Raw genomic sequence first — 16,472 nt, forward strand, 5'->3', positions numbered from 1 at the left:
CCTATCCCATCTGCTGCTTATTTAGACCATGCTTTTCTTTTTGTACAGTTTTTTTTTGTTTTATTTTAGTTCTGTTTTTTTCCCTGGAGTTTCTGAATTGCCTTTCTTTTTGTGGAAAGAAGGAACACATGCCTTCTTCACCATTTATCAAGCATTTCACAGTTTCTTACTCCTTTTACGTATTGCTTAGAATAGACAATACCACTCACATGGGGTGTCTAAACTAGTTAAATTCATAGAAGCAGAGAGTAGAATGTAGGTTGCCAGGGGCTGTGGGTAGGGGAAAAGGGAAACTGTTGTTTAATGGAGTTTCAGTTTTGCAAAATGAAAAAATTTTGGGGATTGATTGCACAACAATGTGACTATACTTAACACTACTGGACCGTACACTTAGAAATGGCCGAGACAGTACATTTTATATGGTGTGTAATGTACCGCAATCAAAAGAAAATGTTTAAAAAGGTTTAAAAACAAAACAAAGCAAAAGTTTTATAGCCTCCCCTAATTTCTACGGAAGTTAGGACTCTGAATTTGAGTAATAATTATAATAATTATGATAAAATCGCAGCTGTTAATTGTTGAGCATTTACTTCGATACAATATCTCATCCAATCCTTGACACAGCTCCCTGAGGTAGGCTTCACCAACCCCCTTTTAGGAGAAGAGCATTAACAAGTGTGCCAGGGCTGTCAGATGGCCTCCCACACTTTCAGGCTGCTAGCTGATTTGGGTGGCAATAGGGAGCAGAAGAAAGAGGGTCACATTAGCAATGAGGAGCTTCAACATGTCATTTAACTTCAGTGAGCCCCCTGGATCAGAGATTTCCCCACTGTGCCCTGAGGAACTCTAGGGGATTCTCAGAGACCCCCTGACTCACACCCAAAACACCGCCTAGGTATAGCGTAGAGAGGTCAGGTGGGCAGGGCTCAAGGCCTGCCATCCCTCGCCTCGGAACCAAAGCAGTTTGCATCTTTCTCTTTTCCATTTGGACTTTCACCCTGAAGAATGGGTTCTACTGCTGAAAAGACATCAAAAATCACTGGATTAGATGATCCCTTAGGTCCCACTGAGCTCACGCTTTATACCCCAAATGAATCGTCCTGTACATCACATCTCTGGAACTTGTGGGTGGGCAAGGTCAGCTACATAATTTGCAGGGCCCAGAGCAAAATGAAAACGCAGGGCCCCTTGTTCATAAAGCAGTAAATAAGTGCCATTAAAGGCACTAAAACATAAAACTTCTTTCTTTCTTCTGCGGTCTTTCTCTTAACTTGTCATGGTATTTTTATTTGCTATTGTATGTCATTTTAAGTACAGAGAAAGTAAAATTTTAAGTTATTAGCATAAAATTTACCATTTATCTTATATTGGGCAATATATTCAGCAATATTGTTTCAAATGCAAATATGAGAGCATTTAACTCATATGCAGAATTGTTGTCGAAACCAAAAGTGGGTTCGCCTCCTGGCAAGAAATCAGACTCCCGACCAGAAGTAGTTGTCGCGCAATGTAGAACTTATTTGCAGCAAATAGGAGGCCACGTGGAACCATTTCCAAAGTCGTGGCTGTCCTCCAACACAGGAAAGCTGGGGTATTTTATTTAGGATGGGGGATGAATATTCAAAAAGGAGAGGTGTGTATTCGTTTACAGAGGCTCAGTGGGAAAACATGTTTCCACGCACACAGCAGGTTGTGGTAGCAAGGCCTAAGCTCCTCCTGGAGAGGAGATCTTAGCATTAAAAATGAGGCAAAGGTCATAGGCACTGCTGTTGTGGTGAGGCTTGGTCTGGTTCAGGGTGGTTGGTGATTGCATCTCTTAAACAGCTAAATGCTTCCGAACCCACCCTTGAGTTCCTTGGGGCAATTAGTTGGTAACAGAATCACTAAAATTATATAGTTTGTATTTCATAGCTCATGCATGCATATATATTTTGTTCTTATAAGAACAGTGAAGGGGCCAGCCTGGTGGCACAGTGGTTAAGTTCACACATTCTGCTTCGCCGCCCCGGGTTTGCCAGTTCAGATCCTGGATGCGGACCTACACACTGTCAAGCCATGCTGTGGCAGGCATCCCACATATAAAGCAGAGGAAGATGGGCACGAATGTTAGCTCAGGGCCAATCTTCCTCACACACACACACAAAAGAACAGTGAAGACACTGCACAAAACTAACTCAACTGTTTTTACTTTACATCTTGATATGCACACATTTTACCAATACGCTCTACCTTCTACTGATAAAGAAGAAAGGACTGAAAAGAAGAGGAGCTGTGGGTCGCCCTATCTCTCCTTTCCTTCTGTGTCCCCATTTTCAGCAATAGTCCTTAGCTAATACAGGGAAGTAACAGGAGTAAGAAAGGTTGTGTTTGGATTCCTTGGTAGTTGGTGTTTCTTAGACCACCATTGCCTTCTTTCTGCATTCAGAGACAGTTCTGATAGCCTCTTGGGGCTGTCAGCACCTCTGTTTACTCAGTTGTAGACATAACACACTTACCTTGTACTTACTTTGAGTCTCACCAAACTCCCATGCGTTGTGGGTCCACTGGAAGTCTGTGCCCATGAGGCATTGTGAATGCTATCTGCCGAGGAGATGATAAGAAACAGCAGTGGACATGCATACTGTGTGTTTCTCCTCTGTTCACATACATGCTCCATTGTCCCATTGCACTTCATTTAAACATATAAGTTCAAAAATGAAATTATGAAGAATTTTAAAAGAGCAAAGCATGAAAGGCAGGTGTGGGGCCTCCTGAGCAGACGCCCTGTATGACAGCACAGATTGCACGCCCTAAAGTTGCTTGTGGGTGGGCAATGGAACAGGAATATTTTGATAGGCAAGTATTTTCTTCTTTGAGTGCGTCAATGCTTCAAAAAGTAGAAAGACTTGTAAAAACAGTTACAGTGGACATTGCTACTGTTCACTGATATCCAGCTTTCTTCTAGCTTTAGGCTCAACTCATCTTGAAGAATGTCCTTGAGACTTTGGCTAATAAAATTTGAGTAAAGTGATATATGTCTCTTCTAAGGAGAAGCATTTAAGAGCTAATGTGTGATTAATTATCTCCCTTTCCCCCACCGCAGTGACCAATAATATCCAGATGATAGAGTCTCCATCAGCCTGGGTCCCTGAGTGAGAACAATGTGGAGCAGAGCCCCTACCCTCCCACCGACCCAGAGTGGACATGTAACAAGAGCAAGAAAAAAGCGTTTGTTGTAGAGACTTGGGAGTTGTTTGCTATTGCCCAGACTAATAAAGTGTTATTACTGGGTTTTGTTGTGTTTTTTTTAAAGATTGGCACCTGAGCTAACATCTGTTGCCAATCTTTCTTTTTTTTCCCCTTTTTCTTCTTCTTCTCCTCAAAGCCCCCCAGTACATAGTTGTATACTATAGTTGTAGGTCCTTTTGGTTGTGGTATGTGGGACACCACCTCAGCATGGCCCAATGGGTAGTGCCGCATCCCCACCCAGGATTAGAACCGGTGAAACCCTGGGCCACAGAAGCAGAGCAGCCAAACTTAACCACTCAGCCACAGGACCATCCCCTACTGGGTTTTTTTGCTCTAGGATGTAACATTCGTAACCATACCACAGCTTAAAATTACCTTTGGAATAACCATATAATATATATTAAAAAACCAAAATGTATAGCTTTTTAAAAGATGACATAGCTTTTTTTTAAGTAGCTAGAAATTACCTTTGGTAAATTTTGTGGGTATTTGTTAAGTATTTAATCATCATTAATTTTTATATCTGTGTTGTTTGAAGGGCAAAACACATGGGTACAGTTCTAAAGGTTGAACCTGCTTTTCCTTTGCATCCAAGGCTCTCCGCTGAGGCCCAGAGTCACTGTAATCTTCTAGAGTCCACAACTCACGCTGTTGGGCAAAGCCTTTTCCTTTTAGCGAACTGTGATGAACAGAGAGGATAACAACTCTACTGAATCTTTTCCCTTCCCTCACCTCCAGTAGCAGAGTGATCAGGAGAGGTATTTTCCCCAAAAAGGGCACAAAGAAAAACAAAAGACCTAGACCAGCGGGGCCTAAATAAGTCTACATACCAGAAATTCTGCCAAAAATATCACAAATATGACGATTTTACAATTCATCTTAAGCTCTTCTTCTTTCTCTGATCTCTGGAAGGAAACAGACTCCATCACTGGGGAGAGCTATTTATAAGAAAGAAGGAATATGGAAAACTTATTTGAAAAGCAGCTATAAAAACTGGTATCAGAGATATTTGATGGATTCTTTTGTATTCAGAATTAAAGCTCTGAGGAGAGGAAAAGCCAATGAATGCAAAGGTCTGAGCAGCAAATTAACAATTCTCATGGTTGGTCTTGATATTTGATGTCAGATAAATTTCAATGAACTAAGTCTCCATTTTTTTCTTACAGCAAATATGAAGTCTGCTCTCTATAGACTTTAACAGAAGGAAAAGAAATATACTGAATTGTTTAAAATGCTAACCCTACGATCCAGTTATTTGAAGGGTCATAGAATTCCAAGCAAACTTGATATGTTTGGAAATATCTGGTCATTGGCATTTGTAGACTTACTGGTTTCTGGCTTGACTATCTTTGGGTCACCCTGAAGTTTTGTTACAGGCAGAACCTTGCAATTTTATGTGAGCACAAATGTGACTAAATTGCCACAAGTTCGGGGTATCCAAGTCACTACGCTACTCAAGAAAGTGTGCCCAGCCTGCTGCCCGGCAGCCTCACCTCAGTGAAGTCTTGCTGTTCTCCATCAGCAGCATATGTAGTAAATCCCAAGACTTATAAAAATTATCTTTTGTTTTGTGAAATTAGCCCTGCAAAGAAAGATTGCTTCTAGCCCTAATGTTATCAAAGAAAAGGTGAAAAATCTAAGAAAGTGATTGTTCCTAACCAGAAAATAATTTGAGGGTAATTATAGCCCATTGTCAAAGTCTCTTTTGTTTGAGTTGATGATACGATGTTTCCCATATACTCTCTCTAGAAACAGAGAGATGGAGAGAGAGAGAGAGATTGATTGATGAGATTGTTTCAGCAACTTCCAGGCCAGGGCACAACCACTTTTCAAGTGAAAACTTCAGTGACATACGAAAAACCTTTAACTAGTAGTTGAGGAAATGCACTGGAAATAAGATCCTTTCAGAGAAATGGAACTCAGGAGAAGGCCTGTAGAGGCACGTTTATGAAACAATAGCTGATGTGGCTTCTACTGCTGGGATCAAAGCACTAAAAGTAGGGCCAGCCTGGTGGTGCAGTGGTTAAGTTCGCACACTCTGCCTAGGCAGCCCATGGTTCAACAGTTCAAATCCCAGGCACCGATCTCTGCACTGCTTATCAAGCAATGCTGTGGAGGTGTCCCACATATAAAATAGAGGAAGATGAGCATAGATGCTAGCTCAGGCCCTATCTTCCTCAGCAAAAAGAGGAAGATAGGCAGCAGATGTTAGTTTAGGGCTAATCTTCCTCAAAAGAAAAAAAAGAAAGAAAAAAAGTACCACAAGTAGAAGTTGATTCAACAATTTGTATAATGTCACACTAATAGGGGAGGTAGCTTCAGCTGACCCTCCACCTGAGCAGAAGAAATTCATACAGGAAATGTACCCTAACACGGAAGTGTTCAACTTGTGATAATTGCTTTGTTTCAGAAATTTATTTAGTGCTATCTTCATGCCAAGAAATGGATAGAGTTGCAAAGGAGACAACAAGGCGGTTGTCAATCATGATTTTATTTTTCCTTTTTCTCCCCAAACCACCCCCCAAGGTACACAGTTGTATATTTTTAGTTGTGGGTCATTCCACTTGCGGCATGTGGGATGCCGCCTCAGCGTTTGCTCCTTGAGCAGTGCTGTGTCCATGCCCAGGATCCGAACCGGCGAAACCCGGGGCCACCTAAGTGGAGTGCGCAAACTTAACCATTCAGCCACGGGGTGGCCCCTCAATCATGTTGTTCTTTAAGGAAGCACTGGTAACATTACGAATCCCTTTTGAGGTGGGTTCTTGGCTTTCTGCTTTAATGGCATATCTTCCTCTGCAATCCCCTTTCCCACACTTCTTCCAACTCTGATGCTGCCTAATCACTCAGAAGGGCAGGAGGACCCTGCTGATCTCCTGTGACCTGTCATTCTCCTCCGTTCACAACACTGTCGAGCAACCACAATTACAGTGTCTCCTCAGCATAGACTGACCTTTGCAGTTTCGGAACGCGTTTACAGTCAACGTTCCTTCAGTCATTATGTAAGTTCGAATAGATTTACTTTATTTATTTTAATAGTTTTACAAAAGACATCAATCCTGTATTTAGAAACACTTTAAAAGTTTGAAGGAATTTAAAATTTCAGTAATAATTTACTGCAATTCATGGGAGAATTTATATCTTCTGGTGGTATTTGGAAATTTGGTTATTCACAACAAATTCATGACTTTAGATGCCCTGTCAGATATCAAGGGCCTATGATTTCTGTTTATACAATTAACCATTTACACATAGTTACTTAGCTTGTTCTGCATATTTTTAAAAACATGATTTCTCAGTTTAAATAATGTGTAATGTTCAAGTAACAAAAAGATCTATAAAGATGCCAGGAGAGAAAGAGTCAATATAAATCAACCGTAACTCAGCCCTGCTGCTGTGTGCCTCTAAGCCTAAACATGAGGAGCCTGGGAAATTGGGTCATTCTTTGAGAGTTAATCTCGTAAAAAAAACACATAATAGATAGGAGTTCTGAAGAAGTTAGCTTAAAAGACAGACTCTCTCCCAAGCCAAAAGTGGGAAAAATCTGGAACTCTGATAAAGATTTGCCCAAAAGTCAAAAAAGCTGTAGTTTAATCACCATTATTTGTATATTTACAGAAAAGATGTCCATTTCCAGCAATGCGGCAAACTAGGTAACTTGGCCAACCCTTTGGGTGAAAACAAATAAAACATGGTAAAATTTACAACCATCTTTTTAAATGCGTTAGTGATCTAGCAAGAAAACAAGGAATACTCAGGCCAAAAACTAAGTGAAAAGGGGTAAAACACCCCAGAGATATAAGCTGAGCAATAAAATTGACTTTTTTCTTTCAGGGCATTTGCTGAACTGGGTAAATTTCAACTTTGTTTTTTATGGCTTCGTAGATATTGGAGATGAGACAAAGGCCAGAAACCCCAAGGGTGCAGAGGGCATCTGAGACCTAATGAAATCGGGATCTTAAAAGCCTCACCCTTATTCTATGATAAGAGTGAGCAAGCAGGGCCGGCCTGGCATTGCAGCGGTTAAGTTCGCACGTTCCGCTTCTTGGCAGCCCTGGGTTCACCAGTTCAGATCCTGGGTGTGGACATGGCACCACTTGGCAAGCCATGCTATGGTAGGCATCCCACATATGAAGTAGAGGAAGATGAGCAGGGATGTTAGCTCAGGGCCAGTCTTCCTCAGCAAACAGAAGAGGATTGGCAGTAGTTATCTCAGGGCTGATCTTCCTCGAAAAAAAAAAAAAAAGAGTGAGCAAGCAATAAACCTATTCTCCCCTCTCCCTACCTCAGGAAACTGAAAGGGGAATTCTCTGCCTCAAACCTTACTGCTAAGTAGTAAAGCAAAACAAAATCTCACTAGAGAATTTGTAACCAAACAGATAGGCTTGTAGCCTGAATTAATGTCATCTAGATGATCAAGCTGAGATCTTAGCTTAAAGTGTTCTTGGACAGAATGTACCCTCAGGCACCTGGCAGAAGGAAACTTACCTTCATAATAGGTCTCAAAAAATTCCCAGAGATAAAATTCTGATAACATGTAATCAAAACCCACAAAATACAAAAGAAACAAGATACCATGATTGAAAGTGAGCAGAAACTAGAGTTAGCACAACCAGTTCATCAAAGACTTCAGGTATAGGAATCTTCAGAAACAGAATGTGAAATAAAAGAAAGATATGGGGAAAAATGAGTAAAGAACCATAATATGAAGAATGACCAATCATATTAGAAAAAGAACCAAATAAACCTTATAGAAAGGAATTTGGTAATTGAAATTATAAATCAAGTGAATGGGTTTAACAGCAGATTAGATACAGATAGAGAGAGAATTAGTGAAATAAAAGGCAGGTCACAAAAACTATCCAAAATTTTGCATAGAGAAACAAAGATATGGAAAATATAAAAGAGAAAGAGACATGCAGTGAGATAAAGTAAGGAAGTCTAAAATGCACCTAAATAGAGCTTCAATGCGATGGTCAGTTTTGTGTGTCAACTTGGCTAGGCCACAGTACCCAGATATTTGGTCAAACATTATCCTAGATATTTCTGTGAAGGTGTTTTTCAGATGAGATGACCATTTGAATCGGTAGACTTTGAGTAAAGCAGATTACCCTCCATTATGTGCACGGGGCCCGTCAAATTAGTTGAAAGCGATGATAGAAAAAGACTCATAACATTCAAAGATGATAAATACAAAGCAATCCATAACTAGACACAACATAGTGAAACTAAAGAACACCAGAAGCAAAGATAAAATCATAAAAGCATCCATAGAAAACAGATTACCTTCAAAGGCGAGACAGTGAGACTCATAGCACGGTTCTCAACAGCAACATTGGAAGTCAGAAAATAATGAAATGATATCTTTACGTACTGAAAAAAAATAATTGCAACCTAGAATCCTATGCCCAGAAAAAATACCTTTTAAGATTGATGAAGCAATAAAGATATTTTCAGACAAAAAGTGAAAGTAAAAAAATGAAATCATCAAAAAGCAAAATCATCAGAAGAGTCTCAGAAAAGGACATTCTAAAGGATATATTGCAGGGAGAAGGAAAGTGATCTTTTTTTCTATGTAGAGAGACACTATTTAGATAGAGATGCCTGAAGTGGGTGTGAGATGCAAGAAGAATGAAAAGCAATGAAAGGAATAAATATGTGGGGAAATATAAACAAACATTGATTGCATAAACAGTAATAATGACATAGGATTAAAAACATGAAGTTTACAAATAAACAGAAACTGGATCTCTTTCCTAGGTTCCTGGAGACAGGCTCTCTATATCATCTTCTAAAATCTCTATTGTATTGGTTTTGCTTTCATATTTACATGTTTAATCCACCTGGAATTTATTTTTGTGTGAGATGCGAAATAAATGTCTCTATTAGACAGTTTTGCTGCAATAACAAACAGCCCTCCCCTCAAATGTCAGTGGCTCCCACCAACATATGTTATTTCTTCTGCATACTAATATCAGCAACGGTAGGTTTGCTGCTTCAACTCTACTCAACTGTCTTCTCATTCCACGTCCCACATGTCTTCTCATTCCGGGACCCAGACTGAAAGAATAGCCCCTTTATAAGACAAGCCTTTCTTGTAGTAAAAGAAAAGAGCAAGACCCTGCTACACTTAATCTGGTTGGATGTGGCGGACGCCAGACCCAGTGAGATGGGAACATCTATGCTCCTCTCACAGGGAGGCATTGCAGAGCACATGGCAATGGGTAGGAGTATATAACCCTCTCACAGGAAAGGACGTAAATATAATTCACAAAGTTTCTCATATAACTTTTTTCCCCATATTATGCCCAGATGTCCCAGGACCAGGTACCGAAAAGTCCATTCTGTCCTCAGGGATTGTAATCTCAGCTTGTTCAAAAACCAAGTTTCCATATGTGTGGGTCTGTTCCTCTGCTCTCATTGTCTTCAATTTCTTTCTCCCTGTTCCCAAACCAGATTATCTTATTACTATAGTCTTAAAGTAAGTCTTCAGAGCTGGTAAATCAAGTCTACCCACTTTGTTCGGGAATGTCTTGGCTATTCTTGGCTCTTTGCCTTTCCATATACATTTGTTGATGTCTGTAAAATCCTGTTGGGATCTTTACATCTATAAATCAACTTAGAAAGAACTGACATCTTTACAATATTGAATCTACCAATTCATTAACATGGCCATTTCAATCTTCTTTAATTTTTTCAGTAAGTTTTATAGTTTCCTGGGTAGAGGCCATCATATCTTAGATTTATTCCTAAGTGTTTTATACTTTTGGTGATTTTATAAATGACATATTTCCTTTAATTTTGTTTTCATTAGTGCTTTTATGGCTTTATTAATGTTTAACTGATATTTTAGATCCTCTGGATTTTATTTCGGTGTAAAAAATGAATTGTCATTTTAACTTTACATTTTTGAAATATTAAGTCATTTGTACCAACCCTGCTTATTAAGAGGACATCTCCTCTCCTTTGAATGCCATCTTTATCAAACACTAAATTTCTACAAATGCGTAAGTTCTTTTTCCCTATTTCAATTTTATGTATTTGGCCCACCAACCAATGATCTTTTGTTATATGTTATTTTTCAGGCTTTATTTCTTTTGTTTATTTATTTAATTTTATTTATTTTTCTTTAAAAAAATTTTTTACTTCATTTTTCTCTCTTACCCTTCTTTACTTTTTCCCATCTTAACTATATTTTTTACCCTTATTGCTGATGCATAGCCATGCAATTTATTTTTGTGTATTGATGCATTCAGCAACCTTGCCAAATTATTTGATTAATTCTAATAATTTAGCAGGATGTTTGTTTGGATACTACTTTACAAGAATATTATCTGCAAATTATTTCAGTTTTTGTCTCCTTTTTTAACCCTTCTATCTTTTATTTGTTGTTCTTCTTACTCCATAGGCTAGGACCTCCAGGACAACTGCCAAATAAAAGTAGAGATAACGAGCATCTTTATTTAATTCCCAATCTTTTTTTTCTTTTCTGCTTTTTTTCTCCCCAAATCCCCCAAGTACATAGTTGTATATTTTAGTTGTGGGTCCCTCTAGTTGTGGTATGCAGGATGCCGCCTCAATGTGGCCTAATGAGCAGTGCCATGTCCACGCCCAGGATCTGAACCAGGGAAAGCCTGGGCCGCTGAAACGGAGCGCGAGAACTTTAATCACTCGGCCACGGGGCCGGCCCCTAATTCCCAATCTTAAAGCAAATACTTTTAGAGTCTCAAAATTAAGGGTCATGTTTATTGGAGGGATTTTTTGGATATTCTTTGTCACTGTGGCAGATAGTATTTTCCAAACGTGACTGCAACAACCTTTCCCGTCCTCCATGCTTTTCCAGAACTTGGCCACTCCCCCATGAAGAGGTGGAGTCTGCGTACCCTACCCTTGAAACTGGGTGAGCCTTTGTGACTGAATTGACTAACAAAGTACAGTGGATGTGAAGTTCTGTTGCTTCTAAGCTTAGGTCATAAACGGCAATACAACTTCTGCCTAGCTGCCTTTCTTGGGACAGGCGCCATTGGAGCCCTGAGCTGCCATGTAAGAAGTCCAGATACCTTGAAGCCACCATGCTGGCAAGACCATGTAAAGAGACCAAATAGAATTAGAGTTGCCCAAGGAGCTGTTTCAGACTCGAGATGTTCAGACTCTCTCAGTCCAGGCGCCAGACATTTGAATAAAGAAACCTTGAAGATGACCCCCACCCCAGCCACTAACAGATTGCAACATCGTGAGACCACCAGCCAGAACTTTCTGAACCACACCTGAATTCCTAAACCACAGATAGTACTCAAGATTTGTTATTCAGCAATAGATTAACAGAACAGTCAGATTATGGAAATTACTTTGTATTCTTATTTCGCTGAGAGACATTTTTTCTTTTAATCATAAAATGGATATTTAACAATGTATTTTCCTGCATCTTTGAGATAATCGCATAATTTTTCTCCTCTAATCTGTTATCATGGCGAATTACACTAATTGATTTTCCACTGTTAATCTTCCTTTGTTGGGATAAACTCAATTGGCTTATGATGCATTACCTTTTTAAAAATCATTTCATGGACATTTAATTATGATTAACTTATGCAATATGTTTATAAAAAAAACAACATGCTCATAAAAGAATCACAAAAAACAAATTAAAAAATCAGCATTTATCATTTATCAATTCTTAAGAAATCCATAGAATTTATGAAAAAATAGTGTATTTTCATTTTCACAACCTTCTTTTCAAGGAAGAAAAGTGTCTACTACTTTACATTGATCTTGCACATATAAAATGTTTCCCCTTTTTTTACTGTCTAAAGTCACATAGCCAAAACATTTTTAAAGGGCTAACTAAAAATTTTAAGTGGACAAATAGAAACTTTATTTTTCTCAAGTTCTATAATCAATATTGATTGAAATATACCTAATTTGGTCTAATACCAGCATTGGAAGAGCACGTTTATTAATCCAATTCCATTAACACTAGAATTAAATGAAACTCTTCCCCAAATTTCATATGATCTTCTCTTTAAGTTTTTAACGATTTTTTTCCATTAGCGGTGGAAATTTTTAATCTTACTAAGGATAATTCCTAGTTTGCTTTTTTTCACGTGATTTTGTTTTTCTTTTGTCTTCTTTATACACTGCTTCATTCAACTTCCTAAAATTTTGTTTAGAATTTTTAATCTAAGTGAGATTAGGCCATTACTGAGATTGGCCTGTAATTTCTTTTCTCATGTTCACCTCATTAGGTTTGGGGATACAATATATATAAGTCCCACAAATTTAGTTAAGGAATGTTCCCTCTTTTGGTATACTCTGGCATAATTTGTGTAAAACTGATAGATATCCTTCTTGAATATTTGGTAGAACTTACCAGTAGAATTGCCTGTGCCTGGAGTTTTCTTTATGAGGATATTTATAAGTACTGACAGAATGTCTTTTATGGGTATAGGGCCATTCATGTATTCTAATTGTTCTTGAAACAATTTTAAAAATTATACATGTTTGCATTTTAGAAATTTATTTCATCTAGATTTTCAAGCTAATCATAAATGTCTTAATATGTTTTAATATCTGTAATATCTGGAACTATATCCCCTTCTTTATTTATCCTTGTTTATGTCTTCTCTCTTCTCTTCGTGCTCAGTCTTGCCAGAGGATCGTCAATTCGATAATTTTTTTCCTAAGCAACAATTTATGACTTCATTGATTCTATTGGATATTTGTTTACTGCTTCTTGAATTTCTGCTCTGTCTTTATTATTTCCTTCCTTTTACATTATTTGGGTTTATTCTGCTATTCTATTTTTTGGCTTCTTCAATTGGAAACTTTACTCATTAATTTTCGTACTTTCTTCTTTAATGCATCCTAAGGCTATAAATTTACCTCTAAATTTATAAGAGCTGTAGCTTTTCTCGACAGATTTTGATATGGAATATTTTTGTTACTTTTTCAGTTCAAAAATAGTTTCTAATCTTGGTTATTTCCACTTCTGCATAGGATGTAGAAAATTGGATGGAGGTCACTTCTCTAACAACAAGAAACAGCCAAATAGATGACAAAGTCATAACTGTTTTTGAGCCCATCAGAAAACTGAGGTTTCAGTTTGAATTCCCAGGGGGAGGAGATTTTTCCAAGGTCAGAACAGACATGTGGACTGGCTCTCCTGTGGCAGAGCATGGAAGGGAAGGATGGGGATGGGTAAGAAGAAATCAACTAAAATCTCAATGAATTGTTAGAGGCCAAGCGTAGGCTAGCATGTTAGTCTGGAATAGCTGTGGATCCCAGGCATAGTGGGAGCTTGACCTCGCTTGCAGACTCTTTTCCATGAGCCTCCACTGGGTGCTAAAGAGAAAGACTGGGCACCTTTATGTAATCCACTCCCCCTGAATGTGGACCAGTGTCTTGCTACTCTAGAATATAGCAAAGGTGATAGATATCCCTCCTGTGATTATGTTACATGAAATTATAAACTTCTATCTTGCTAACAGACTGTCTCCCTTTCTGGCTTTAATAAAGCAAGCTGTTATGGTATGAGTTACTCTGTGGAAAGGTCCATGTGACAACAAACTGAAGACAGCCTTCAGAAGACAGGCAGCAAGGAAATGAGGCCCGTGGTCCGGAGCCTGCCAAAAACTGAATCCTGCCAATAACCATGCAAGTGAGTTGGGAAGCAGATTCTTCCCCATTCGAGTCTTCAGATGAGACTTCAGCACTGTCTGATGTCTTGATTGCAGCCTTGTGAGAGATCCTGAAGCAGAGAACCCAGTCAAGCCGTGCCTAGACTCTTGACCCACAGAAACTGTGAGATAATAAATATGTGTTGTTCTAAGCCACTAAGTTTCTGGTAATTTGTTATTTAGCAATAGATAACTAATATACCTGTCTACTAAGATTTTAATGTGAATTATTGTATTATTCAGTTTTAGAAGTCCTGTTTAGTTTTTTGAGTTTGGGCACCCAAACCCTGCTAAGTTAAACTTCACTGCACACTTTAGAGAGAAGTTGTTTTGACCAGGCTCTCAATTCACTTCTGATTAGAACTCATCGTTTGAAGTTTTTGGGATCACATAGTCAAGTGAATTTGTGTTTAAGTCTGCTTAAGGGCTGGCTTTGGGTTATAAACTATCAGTAATGATGTTTCCCCTCCTGTTTTGCTCAATGCCAATGTAACATTCCTTGAAGACATGTGTGTCTGTTAGGGTAGTGTATTTATTTTTTTCTCCCTACAGTGAGAGCATAACCCTACCGTGAGGGATCTCAGATGTAATGGGCTGATTCTCTTATTAGATTTACCAATTTTAGAGGCTTCCAGATTTTTTCTTCTGTCCTCAAGCTTCACCAAGCTATGAAAACCAATCTAAGCTTAAGTTTGTCAAGTTAGGCAAATGTCCTTGAGGGAAATGTGACTTCAATAGTCTTTGAGTCCCTTCTCTCCCTTAGATATTTGGTGCGGCCATTCCTCGCTACCTTACAGTCCTATTGAATGCTTTTAAGAATAAGTTTAAAAAATATATTTTATTCTGTACTTTGAGTTTTGGATTTTTTTCAGGAGAACTCAGGGGGCTAGAAAACACCTAGAAATCCATACTACTGGAGGACAAGACCAGTTCATTCATTTTCATTCTTTCTTCTATAAAATAAAAAAGATATTTAAGGTTATAAATTTTCCTTTGAATACAATTTTAGCCATTTCCCATAGGTTTTATTATAAATGCCTATCCTTTTATTAATGTCTGAATAAGCTGTGATCTCAATTTTTGTTTCCTCTTTGATTCACAGGATATTTTAGACAGCATTCTTTAATTTTGAAGTGGTTAAGTGTTTCCGTTTTGTTATGTTTCTATATAAGTCTGTTGGTTTCTAGCTTAATTGAATTGTGGGCAGAGAATGTGGCCTGTAAAATCTTTATGTTCTGGAATCTAAGATTTTCTTTGGGCCAAGTACATGATCAGTTTTTATGGACGTTCTGTAAGCAATTGAAAAGAATGTGTTTTCTCTGTTTATAGAAAATCTATGTAAACAGCGATAACATTTATGCTTTAAATGAAGGTGCTTTTCTCTTTTACATTTCCATATGTGTGTTTTCTTCCATTCCCCAGAGTACTCTATTGCCTTAGGTGGGAATTTGGACGGTTACAGCAGGGATAAAAAGAGAAAGTGGTAGTCTATGTTCAGCTTTTGATCACCAAAATAGGAATTTTTAAATCTAAAGTAAAACAATATTCTTTAGAAATCGGACTTTCACCAGAGAGAAAAGGATTTTCTAAATTCCTTATGTTTCATTAGCATATCCGAATCCAGGCCTCGGGGATTTGCAAACTGAGTTTAAAGTAAACCATAGGCAGACGGAACTCAGTTGGTGAGGTCCTTGCCGGGAGATCGCTTTTTCTGTCTTGGTCTTGTTCCTCTGCATTGGAAAGGGGAAAAGATCTGTGTTCTGACCAACTTTCTCCAGGATGAAATCTAGGATGGAGTTGTTTTGAGGGTGATACTGGTACTGGTGGTGAAGCATAGTGGTTGCAAATAATGGGAAGTCGCAAAAGCTGGGATCAGAGTGGGCTTGTGCCTGTCCCGTCATTTAGAACACGTAGAGTGGCCTCCTCACCGTCATGTGGGGAAGAGCTAGACTGTGACAATATAAGCATAGTCCCGTGGTAAAGTCAGGTAGAGAAAAGACACACTTGGACCCTCTGCCTCCCTCAACATCTGTGTGGTGTGGAAGGGAGTCAGAAGTTCCCTTATGCACTCAGAGTGGGTGGCTGGCTTCTATAGTGAGGGTTGAGTTGACCCCACCGCAGAGGCTACAGGTGGACAGCCAAACCTAGGGGTCTGTTTGACTTGGAGAAGTGTGCACACAGTGACTGTCAAATCCCAAGCAGGACCACTAGGGGAACAGAGAAGGATAATGAGGCCGCCAGCCACAGACTTAAACAGTGGATTCCATCTTACCAGGAGGACCAGGGACATCATTACAGAAACCCAGTGGCTCTGAAGACAAAGCCAGGTCCTGCCCACACAGATCCAAACACCTTCTCTGTTACATCACAGACACCCTCGTGGGAGTGGTAGGGAGTGGGAAGATATCTGAAACTCTGAGTATGTACCCAAGAGAGACAAAAGTTCCAAGACAGCCTGAGATAGCATGGATAGCAAACGCAAGTACTACTTCTTTCAGTGCCCAGTCAAAAAGAGCTTGTGAGGAAGATTAGATCATTATAGGAAATTAAGAAGCTACAAGTTTTTTACAT

The sequence above is a fragment of the Equus quagga genome, chromosome 5 (assembly GCF_021613505.1).
Source record: "Equus quagga isolate Etosha38 chromosome 5, UCLA_HA_Equagga_1.0, whole genome shotgun sequence".
Lineage (NCBI taxonomy): Eukaryota > Metazoa > Chordata > Mammalia > Perissodactyla > Equidae > Equus > Equus quagga.